The sequence below is a fragment of the Sylvia atricapilla genome, chromosome W, assembly GCF_009819655.1.
Source record: "Sylvia atricapilla isolate bSylAtr1 chromosome W, bSylAtr1.pri, whole genome shotgun sequence".
NCBI classification, from domain to species: domain Eukaryota; kingdom Metazoa; phylum Chordata; class Aves; order Passeriformes; family Sylviidae; genus Sylvia; species Sylvia atricapilla.
The window spans coordinates 7,789,757-7,801,290 of NC_089173.1; the positions used below are offsets into that span (position 1 = coordinate 7,789,757).

General features: G+C 37.9%; 1 long non-coding RNA gene across 1 annotated transcript; it reads right to left on the reverse strand.

Annotated features, from left to right (window-relative positions):
- Positions 1 to 1,886: 1,886 nt before the first annotated feature.
- Positions 1,887 to 6,230, reverse strand: LOC136373307 (uncharacterized). Its single transcript, XR_010745624.1, has 4 exons — positions 6,033 to 6,230; positions 4,905 to 5,058; positions 2,818 to 2,860; positions 1,887 to 2,346 (listed from the first exon to the last, which is right to left on the reverse strand). It is a non-coding gene; the product is annotated as an uncharacterized lncRNA (long non-coding RNA).
- Between the last annotated feature and the right edge of the window lie 5,304 nt (positions 6,231 to 11,534).

The following is an 11,534-nucleotide window of genomic DNA, read 5'->3' on the forward strand; positions in this document are numbered from 1 at the left end:
ATTTGTGTCTACATAGAATGGAGCAGTATGGGATGGCCTCCAAATTCTGCTTAGAAATTTACAAATAATTTTGTACCCCAAAATGTATTAAGCCATCTTAGTTGATCTACAATCATTCTTAGAGCATCTGAAAGCCCTAGCAACAAATTTCTTTGCTAAAAATACACTGTTCATGTCACATGTTATTCACCCATTTGGTATATATGACTTAAAAAATATCAGTCCACAGTCACACTAGATAAAACAAGACACTCCATTTTTAATGCAGTCCTTTCTATAAAATCGCTTTTGTTATTCTTTCCTTCACTTTTTTGCTTTTATTTATTTATTTTCAATGTTTTAGTCTAGCAAATTTATGTCTGCTTAAAAAAATAATTAAAATGCTTAAAATAATTAGAAAAAAATCCGAGATGTTTAATGTCAGTTAATATGGACTGTATAAACTATGACTATAAAATATAATCATTAAAACCCAGCATCAGACTGACACCCTAACACATATGCAAATTGAAAATATGTGCTGCGTTATGTATCTGCATATTTATTTAGTCAGACTTTTTAAATTAAAAATCTGACAAGAGTTTAAAATATATAACCATGCTTATTACTATGGTCCATTTACTTTAACAACATATGAAGTTGACATTAAAGCTAGTTTTGCTTTTCAAGTCCCCAAGCAAATTTTATTTGTAATAAAGTGAAATTCAGCTAGAAACACGAAAAAATATTTTTAGTATCAATTTTTGGAGGGATATAAATATCAGTCAGTAATAAACCCTCTTTATTTCTTTGAAGACTATGTAACCCACCCCTAATATATAGGAAATTTGAAAGTGACAGGCACACCTTGTTGAATAAATTTTAAGTGTTATTAAAAATAACAAAAAATACTAAATCTTAGCTTCAGTTCTGTTTAAGGCACCATGTAACCGAGGTACAACGATCCCTGATGTACATTCTTAAATAGCAATGATCCATCTAGCCACGTATTCAAATTTAATGCAATTGGGAATAAGTACAAGGGAGGTGTGCCAGTTACACTACCTTAATAAGGTTTTGTAAAAGTTAAATTAACTTTATTAATCAGGAAATACATTTTAAAAAGAAAATCATGTAGGTTGCTACATTTCTTACATTCTATAAATTATTGTTTATGAAAGCAGCAAGTTAAGCTAGTAGGAAAAGAACTGGAATAGAAGAAAATCAACCAAAAGGAATGTTTTCCTGTATGTCCAGTTCAACATAAGTAGCATGTACACTTTAAAGAAATCAAGTTACTTCTTTTGTGGTTTAGTTTCTATCAACTGCAGTACCATTTGACAACCAGATGTATCTGTGCAGTGGTCTCAAAATAGAATCAGTAGTCTCCAAAACCAGAGGAATTGGCATGCAAATATAATCCAGAGCTGTTAATTTTAAAGGAAGCTTGTATTGTTTACATGTGATCAGATAATTAGGTGTCCCTACAGTGTACACATTACCACATTGTTACAATTCTATCATTTATTCTGCATTTATAAATGCAGTGAAAACACTTCTTCCTTACAGAAGGAAAACAGTAGATCTTTCCAACCCTCCAATATTATGATAAAATAACCCCTGAATGTTCACAATTTCATGAAATTAGTGTCTTCTAGTGCTGTTCAATGAAAAGCACCTTTTATAACAAATTTGATGCATCTACTGTCAAATGAGTATGCATCCAGTATGTCAAAGAATTTATTTTATTATTTTACATCTAATTAAAAATCTATGCATATGAAATCATTATGGCAAATAATTAACATTAAATATATTTAAACTATGAAAAAATAAGTGATTTCAATTTTAAGAGGACAAAAACATTAACATTAAAAGCTTGACAAAAATCTTCATTGACACTTGAAACTACGAAAACTCAATATTGAATAACCAGTGTAAAATGATTTTGCTTACATTTTTTTTAAACATCTGGCAAAATGCATATGCCCATTTTATTTCACAGCTCAAATAAAAGGTAATGTTCAGCACAGCTAAAATTTGATAAGACAGCTTTCAGACCTATTCTCCTACCTCCCCCATTAAGTCCAGCATCAACAAGGCTAATGCAGTTGGGGGGCACTTCAGTATTAGACTGCAGTATATGTATTTCCGTAGCACTACATTGTCTTATAGTCTGAGTATTTGTAAAAATGTGTTCATTATGAATTGGGTTCAGGAGGCTCTGCTCTATTCCACTCTCAAGCACTGGCTGCTGAAAGCAGCCCACCCGAAATGCTTGGTTTGAGTCTGTTTTCTCCCTCTTCGCTTGAGGCTCTCCATTGTCATCCATCTCTTCTATTTCACTTTCAACTTCACTGCCCTCATCTGCAAGGAAAAAAAAAAAAAAAAAAAAAAAAAAAAAAAAAAAAAGAAAAAAAAAAAAGAAAAATAGCACAAAGGGAAAAAATCTGAATACAAAGGCCTTTATTTTGCAAATAACACAAAATATGAAAACACAGAAAGTGTAGCAACCAATCATATCTTCCTTTTTCCAACTGTCCACCCCCTTCAGCTCCCTCACCAGAATGCACAATTAAATTTTGAATTATTTTGTGTAAATAATAGACATAAAAAAAATTAACTATTAAGGCCATAGAGTATTCTAGTAATTATGATATACTATATATCACATATAGCATATAGTACCCATATAATAGTAATAGTCACATAATTTAAATTATGATGTAGCTTTAGATTCTGCTTAACTATATTTTCAAAAAAATAAAAAAACCAAACTTGTTTTGCTCCAAGAGACACATTAGTTCTATATAAAATTATACATTTGCGAATGCTTACCTTTATCCATATTTCCAGATGATATAGCATTTAAATCACCAAACTGCAAAATAAACAATAAAAAGTGTGGACACAGTCCTACACAAACATGACCTTAGATTATCTATGATAAAGTCAGTAGTATGCTCTAATGGCTTGTGGCTAGTATGAAAGTGCATGCATTTGACTGCAGTCACATCCATAGTAATTTTCCATTCCATTATATTTGTGTTCATATTAAGGAAATTAAAATAAAATATTATCAGCAATTAAAACAATAGGATATAAACTTAAGCATATGTTTTTGCATTTTTTAGGGTGACTTATGTCAAGGCCTTTGTTGCTTTGAGTGAGATATTTCTGATGTAGAATGCTGGAAAATATGACTGGTGTCCATTTTTAAACTGCAATATTTTAACCAAAAGCTTGCTTAAAAGTTCCCCTGAAATGGTGTGTCACTAAAGGCAGTTATATATACATAGGGTAAATAAATGGCACCACTGAAAATAGGGTTGATGGTTATTACAGCATATTATGCTCACTAGTTTAGTTATAAAAAATAAAGTGAAAAGTTGCTCGCAAGTGAAAAATCAAACTTCTTTCCTCCATTTCTTGTGAGTCATTTACCCTTCTCTGAAATGAGAAGCAGCAGAGCATAATTTGATGAGTTAATCTCAAATAAAAGGAATAAAATATTTAAATAAATATATTTCTAACCATACCTGATTCAGTCTTTTTCAGAAATACAGAAAAATAAAACTTCAGTGAACACTAAACCAGCATAAGCAGCAGCAGCCCTATCCTTCCAGGTTCCCTCACATATACTCCCTCCTCACCTTCCCATACCCATCCTTTCACCTTAAGTCTTCCACATGGCCATGCAAAGAACGACATGACAGAACTAACCCGATAAAAATAGCCAAAGGGATTATTTTGGACAGGATTAATTCTTTGATGCAGTTAACCACAGGACTGCCTGAATACTTGTGACAGCATCAATCTACAAATCTACAGGGATGGGGGAGGAGGAAACAGTGCTTTTCTCAGCTGCAAAGACAGTTCATAATGGCTTCAAGTGTTTGTCAAACTAGCTTTAGTCTTTCTGATTTTATTTCAACTAGTCACTAAATGCAGAGAAACACAAGAAGCCATGCATTTAATGAATGTTTACAACTTCCCTGTTCCCCTCTCATCTCTCAAAACTTTAGATTTCATATTTCTCTCTAAAATAATATCTGTCTTAAGCTTACCAAAACATTCTAGGAAGTCCCACAGTGCACCACAAGCATTACATTTGACATATACTATGTCAAGGAAAACAAGAATGTAGCAATATTATACTTCCGCAATACTTTGCTATAAATATAATGGCAGAGTTCAAGTATCTAATCAGAAAGTAATTTCTTTTTGACATGTCAGATCCATCAAATTACAAATTAGGCCAAGACTTCCAGTCTCTGTGAAAATGTACATATTTTTTATAATATTTAATTATACTTTTTAATATATCCTGAGGAAAAATGATATATCAAGTCATGCAAGGTGATTTACAACTTATCAGATTAAACATGATATAATGATAATCAAGTATAACAACATCAAGCTTCAGTCTGGTGAACTATCAATTGTATGTCCACATCCATTTTCTAGAACTTTAAAAGTACAGTTCCTTGATGATAACTCCTAAGATTATGTGAATTTTTAAGCAACTTACACAAAATTAATGGTTAGGGGAGCTACTGAAAAAAAAGAGGTCTGAGGAAAACTTCAGATTGCAAATACCATAAACACATATAAGACACAGTGGTTCTGAATTTATACTTTGCTCTGTTTATTTTAAACAAAAAACATTAAAATATTGGCATGAAATTATGCCATGTCCCAATCCTGCAAGTACTTCTGTGCTACTTTAATTTCATTTGTGTGAAACATGAATGTATATAACCCAAATTTGAAGATGCCAATGTATTTGCAACTCAATCTACAACAGATTACAAATATTATTAAAAAATATCCCATCGGTCCATGTAAATGTTAAAAAAACCTGAAGATGCGTATCTAAATTTATTGCTAAATTCACCAATCCATTGTCTTGTGTATTATCTTACCTCTCCCATAACTGCGATAGGTGTTTCTCCTGTTGCCTGAGCAACACGATGTTCAACTAAGTAAAACATGTACTCATCATAAAGCAAGCGGATCAGATGAAAAGAGCCAAAGCTAGCAGCACTGCGTAAGGTTAAATCTCGAATCACCATTGAGCTATTTAAATATGGGGGAAAAATATGAAATAAATATCACAATTCTTTAATAATTTATTCATATGGAATATACACTTCAAGAATAATAAAGTAATGCTATTCAAAACCATCTGATTAATGGTGTCTTCAGAAAGAAATGTCTAGGGAAGAGAATTATTTGTCTCTCCCCTTTTTTGAAAGCATGATTAGAGACCACATTACACAACTAGAAGCTAAATTTTCAAAAAGGCAGGAAAGGTTTTTTTTGATGTATGCACAATTACCAATATATGAGCACATGTAAAACTGAACTTAGCAAAAGGAAGTTCTTTGTTAAAATTGTAAATAACAAAATTGTATTAGAATTATTCAATTTTAGACAAAGCGGTCTTTCAAAATATTGTCTATTGTGCTTCCATTCCTAGTTCAAAGGTTTTAATTGGTGTGATTTTTAAACCTGTTAAATTATATAAGTTTGTGTATACCTTATAATAGAAAAATGCAGATTGTATATGATACTCTCACAAAGTAGATGCTATCATGTACCATTTTGAAAAAAAATAGCTTTACTATGATAACTGACACAGTAGCAGATGACATGAACATTTGTCTTGTTCTTTTACACAATATTCTTTTTTTTGTCCTTACATAATAAAAATAGAACTCATGGTATTTTAATAGCTAATATTAAAACATTGGCTTTAAAACTGAATATCTATTCAATCCAAAATATTTCATGGCATGTTTCCAAATCAGGATAAAATTCTAACCTCATTACACTTGCACAAGGCCTTTAAAGCAATATACAAGAACAATTCATCCGCTGCTGAGTTGCACATAGCACTGTATTTAATGTTAACAACACTGATCTTTTTGGGGGGTGGGGGGAAAGCACTACATTTCTTGGGAACTATTGTCTCATATAACTTTTCTCAACATTATTATGGCATACTATTGAGCAAATAATAAAATAGCTAAAATAATTTAGAAGACTACCTGTAGAAAGACCATTTTAAAAGAAATTGCCGTGCTGCTTTAGGAAAGCTCGGTCTTCCTTCATAAGGTTTCAATGCTTGCCCCATTACATTATCAAGCCAGGCTGCCCACTGCTCCAGAGTGCTCTGCTGCTGAAGAGTCATCTTGAAATCTGTTTCTAGTCTTTGAACCACATTGTCGTCACACTGACACACCCAGGAAGCCTGTTCCTGTTATAAAACATGGTAAACATGAAAGCAAAACACTAAAAGCAAATTATTTCTAAAGATTGAACAATTAAATTAAAAGGATGAAATATATTTATTAGACAAACTAATGAGCATTATCTTCATGTCTCAGTTTTGTTGGAAGAAAACGAGAGGAGGAATCCAAAGTACAAAAATGGGCATCAAATAAAGTACACACACAAAATTACAATGAAAATCCACAAATACATTACAATGTTCCATATTAACTTTTATTAAAGAATTTTCGACTTCCCTCATTCATGATTTTCCTAGTAAAAATTTCAACAATTGTCAGTCCTGAGACTGCTGGAACAAGGAGTGGAAAGGGCAGTCAAATGGAAGTTGAGAAAGTAAAAATTAAAGAGGAACAAAGAAACCAAAGTACCACGGTCACTTTTCCTTTGAAGGAATGTCCTGGTTCTGGCCAGGAAAGAGTTAATTTTTGCAGCAGCCAGATGCATAAAGGCCAGGACCCTAGGATTATTCTATACCACCTCACACCATGCACAGGGAGTCATGTGGTAGGCCCTATGTGGAGCCTGAATCAAAGTTGACCACTGTGTGAACCTTTAAACATATGTACCTTTTCAAAACAACACATGCAATTTTAGGAAAACAGGGGCTTTGTGCTTGACATGCCCAGGTGCTTGGCTGGCAGATAGGTATGCCAGACCACAAAGTTCCAAAATAGACATCTGATCATGTACCTTTTTACAAGTAACAATATAAAAGTGAAACCCCTTTTGTCTTAGTTTGAAAGACAGATGTCTGCCACGGAAGGTGGGAACCTCACTTGAAATGGAAAATATGACCACCTTCCCTCCAAATTTTTATAACTTTGAAATTAAGGGTCTTTTAGGCAAAAATATGGGAAAACGAATAACAGTTCCTTCCTAGTATGTATAACAAGGCAACTAAACAACCACAACAGCAGCAACAACAAAGAAAACCAGAAACTCAACAACGGCCTTCTCTTGTCTGTCAAGCACTTTCCCCTTTGGTGTAGTTATGGTCACAGCCTGTAGGGGCGCTGTTGGCTCCTGGCCAGGCAGGGCAGGTGCAATGATTCTCCCGTAGCTGCAGGGGGTGCTGTGGTGCAAGCTCAGCTGCCTCTCTGCATGTGGGTAATGGTGGGCGAGCTGGCAGGAGAGGGAGAAAAGGGGCTTCCTTTACAAACCCCCAGGGGCAGCCAGTCTCATTGCCCCTCTGGATGGCTAAATGGGCTGTAGCAGGAACCTTGGAGCAGCGGCTGGAACTGCAGAGGCAGGAACATCCAGGGTAGCAAACAAAATGTAGCAGAAATTCTGAAGCCATACCAGCAGCCGCTGGTGTGTCCTGGCAGGCACAGGGTGCTGGGTTAAAATGTAGAGAAAAAGTCCAAGGCAGCAGCAGAAAACAATGAGGCTGGGCAGCAGCAGCCAGATGTCTGCAAGCAACTGGGGCACACAGCTGGGAGACACGCCCTCAGGGAAGGGGGCAGAGTTTGGGGTCCAAGAGTTTTTTCCCCTGAGGCACCCAACTAGATGATGAGGGTCCTTTCTAGTGTGATTGGATGTTAATAAGGTCCCAGTTCAACATCCGCTCTTACAAGCAAAGGCTCACCCACTGCAAGGAAGAAGCAGTACAGGGGCTGGACTCCATGGTGGCAGCAAATTATTCCTGTGGTAGCAGCAACTCAACTGTTCCCCTCTGATCCGAGAGCAAGAGAGCGAGTGAAGACCTGAGCCTAGCCCCACACCCCTCAGCCAAAATCTCTGCCCTTCCCAAGACAAACTCCCCCCCAGCTAAGAGAGTAGCCAGCTACACCCCTCCCCCCACCTTGTCCTCTTCTTTTGTCTCTTAAGTACCAGTAGTTATCATCTCTTAGGCAACAAATAGGAGAAAACTCTCTAAAAGGAAAAAAAGAAAAGGAAAATCCTAACCTCCAACAACTTTCTAGCAGGATCAGAAGCCTCACCTATGAGCAGATGCACTAGGTAGGATTTACCAATTAACAGGAGGGTGTCTTTGGTCCTTTGGTGCAACATGGCTCCCCAGCTGAAATATGGACCAGGATGATGGTAATATATTAGGGTAACTGGTAATGTATCTTTTCTTAATCACTAGCTGTAATCCATAGTAATGATTTGAGGCATTGCCTTTCTATGCTTATTTCTGTAATCTGCTTGACCAACCTGGTCTCCTTTCATGACCAGATGACCCGCCTGGTGGATGCAGGGAAGGCTGTGGATGTTGTCTATTTGGACTTCAGCAAGGCCTTTGACACTGTCTCCCACAGCATACTCCTGGAAAAGCTGGCAGCCTGCCACTTGGACAGAAGCACTCTTTGATGGGTTAAGAACTGGCTGAATGGCCAGGTCCAGAGAGTGGTGGTGAACGGTGCTGCATCCAGCTGGCAGCCAGTCACCAGTGGTGTACCTCAGGGGTCTGTGCTGGGGCCAGTTCTGTTTAATATTTTTATTGATGACATGGATGAGGGTATTGAGTCTTTCATTAGTAAATTTGCAGACGACACCGAGCTGGGAGCATGTGTCGAAATGTTGGAAGGTAGGAGGACTCTCCAGGGAGACCTGGAACAGTAGGATGGATGGGCAGAATCCAATAGGATGAAGTTTAATAAGTCCAAGTGCCGAGTCCTGCATTTTGGCCACAATAACCCCCTGCAACATTATAGGCTGGGGACAGTGTGGCTGGACAGTGCCCAGGTGGAAAGGGACCTGGGGGTTCTGGTCCATAACTGACTGAACATAAGCCAGCAGTGTGCCCTGCTGGCCAAGAAGGCCAACAGCATCCTGGCCAGTATTAGGAATAGTGTGTCCAGCAGGAGCAGGGAGGTCATTCTTCCCTTGTACTCAGCACTGGTGAGGTCGTACCTTGAGTATTGTGTCCAGTTCTGGGCCCCTCAGTTTAGGAAGGACGTTGAGATGCTTGAGCACATCCAGAGGAGGGCAACAAGGTTGGTGAGGGGCTTGGAGCACAGGCCCTATGAGGAACGACTGAGGGAGCTGGGGTTGTTTAGCCTGGAGAAGAGAAGACTCAGAGGTGACCTTATCACTCTCTACAGTTTCCTGAAAGGAGGTTGTAGTCAGGTGGGGGGTTGGTCTCTTTCTTCAGGCAGCAACTGACAGAATGAGAGAACACAGTCTTAAGTGGCGCCAAGGGAAATATAGGCGAGATATCAGGAAAAAGATTTTACAGAAAGGGTAATAAGTATTGGAATGGTCTACCTGGGGAGGTGGTGGATTCACCATCTCTGGATGTGTTTAAGAAAAGACTAGATGTGGCACTTGGTGCCATGGTTTAGTTGCGGTTAGGGTTGGTTTGGACTTGATCCTGGAGGTCTCTTCCAACCTAGTCATTCTGATTCTAATTCTGATTATCCCACTAATAATGCCCACTAATGAAAAGTGGAGGATTTACAAACAGCGTGGGCTGAATAAACCAAATAAGTACAGAGCTCCCAACTGAAAATTAGGGCCCCAAAAGATGCAACTCAGTCAATGGCTCTACTTTTGGAACCTTGATGGGACATTCCACCCACCCATGGAAGGTCCCCCATGGGTGGGTCAGAAGTTCCAGGGGGAAGGAAGATTGGGATCTGTACACTGCCTTGCTGTACTGAGACAAGGGATTAGAAATTAGAGGGTGATTGATTAGAAATAGATACTTAGATGATGCATATTGTTTAATATTTGCTGCGTTTGCAAATGTACTGTGCTGGTTGCTTGCGAAGAAAAGACGGTATATGTGCAAAAGCAACATGAAAGAATTTCAAGGATGTGCAATAATGAGAAGGACTGTCTGCAGAAGCAAAACAAAAGAATGCTAAATTTGCAAGGCTACTGAGATAACAAGGCTCCTCGGACCCCTAGAACCAGATTAGACCAGCCTTATGGTTTGGACTGTGACCAGGGGATCAGAAAGCATGCGCAAGAAGGCAAAGTGAAAAGTTCAACCTTGATGAAGACAACTTACTTCATCCCATATGACCATCGGCACAACCACCAAGGGTTAAACTGCGCAAGCCCGGAAAGACTGAAAAGATAATTAGCATACGAAGCAGGGCTGGGTGGAGCTAGGAAATGAAAATGCATAGATGTATTGCAAAACTTAATGCATATGTAACATTTTAGAGGATAAGAGAGAATGTGAATGAGCGAGTGTGCATGCCTTTGGGAGCTATCCCGCATCGAGCCCGGTGCCAAATAAATACATACCTACTCTCCAACTAACTCTTGTTAGTTGTGGAGTCTTTTTCTGCAAAACAGTACCCCTTACAGGAAGTGTGGGAAATAGAATCACATCATAACCAAGATTAGGAAACAGGCCAAGCTCCAGTACAGGGATGGGCAAGAAAGGATTGGGCGTCCCCACGTCAACCTTCAATTTTTTTGGAAAAACCAATCTACTCAAACAGTTAAAACCCTTGTGGATACTTGAGCAGATGCCTCGCTAATTTATGGGAATCCAAAAAGATTTAAGGGCCAAACGGTTCTAATAACTAAATTTGGAGGTAAACAAATTGAAGCTGCAAAAACACAAATTGAAATGAAAATAGGAAATTTACAACATCGAAAATACTCAGTGATGACAGTTCCAGTCTCAGAGTATATAATTGGAATTGATATCTTAAAGGACTTAACTCCAGAATTACCAGATGGACAGTGTCAATTTGGCACCAAGCCATATATTAGTATGAGACCTATTTTGATAGGAAAGGTAAAAATGCCTCTGGTAGAAATTCCCTAGCCACAAAATTAGCCTTTTTGAAGCAGCATTGCATTCCTGGAGGGCAGAAAGAAATAATGTTAACAATTAAAGATTTGCTTGAGGCAGATGTGTTAAAACCCATCACCACATCCTGGAATAATCCTGTATGGCCTGTTAAGAAAAATGATGGCTCATGGTGAATGACTGTGGATTTGCATGGCCTGGTTTTTGGTAGCGGGGAGCCACAGAGGTTGCTTCTGTGGGAAGCTGCTAGAAGCTTCCACCATGTCTGGCAAAGCCAATCCCTGATGGCTCTGAAGATGGACATACCTCTGGCCAAAGCTGGGCCAATTAAAGATGATGGTAATGCCTCTGTGAAAACATATAACATTAACAGGGGAGGATGAGTGAGCGGCTTTTGTGGGTGCCTGGCATTTGGCTAGTATCAAACCACGACAAGGTTAGAGAGAACTAAATAAGCATATGCCACTTTTGACTGAAGCTGTGCCAAATACAATAATATTGATTGAAATATTTAGAAACATGAGGGGACCTGGTGTGCTGG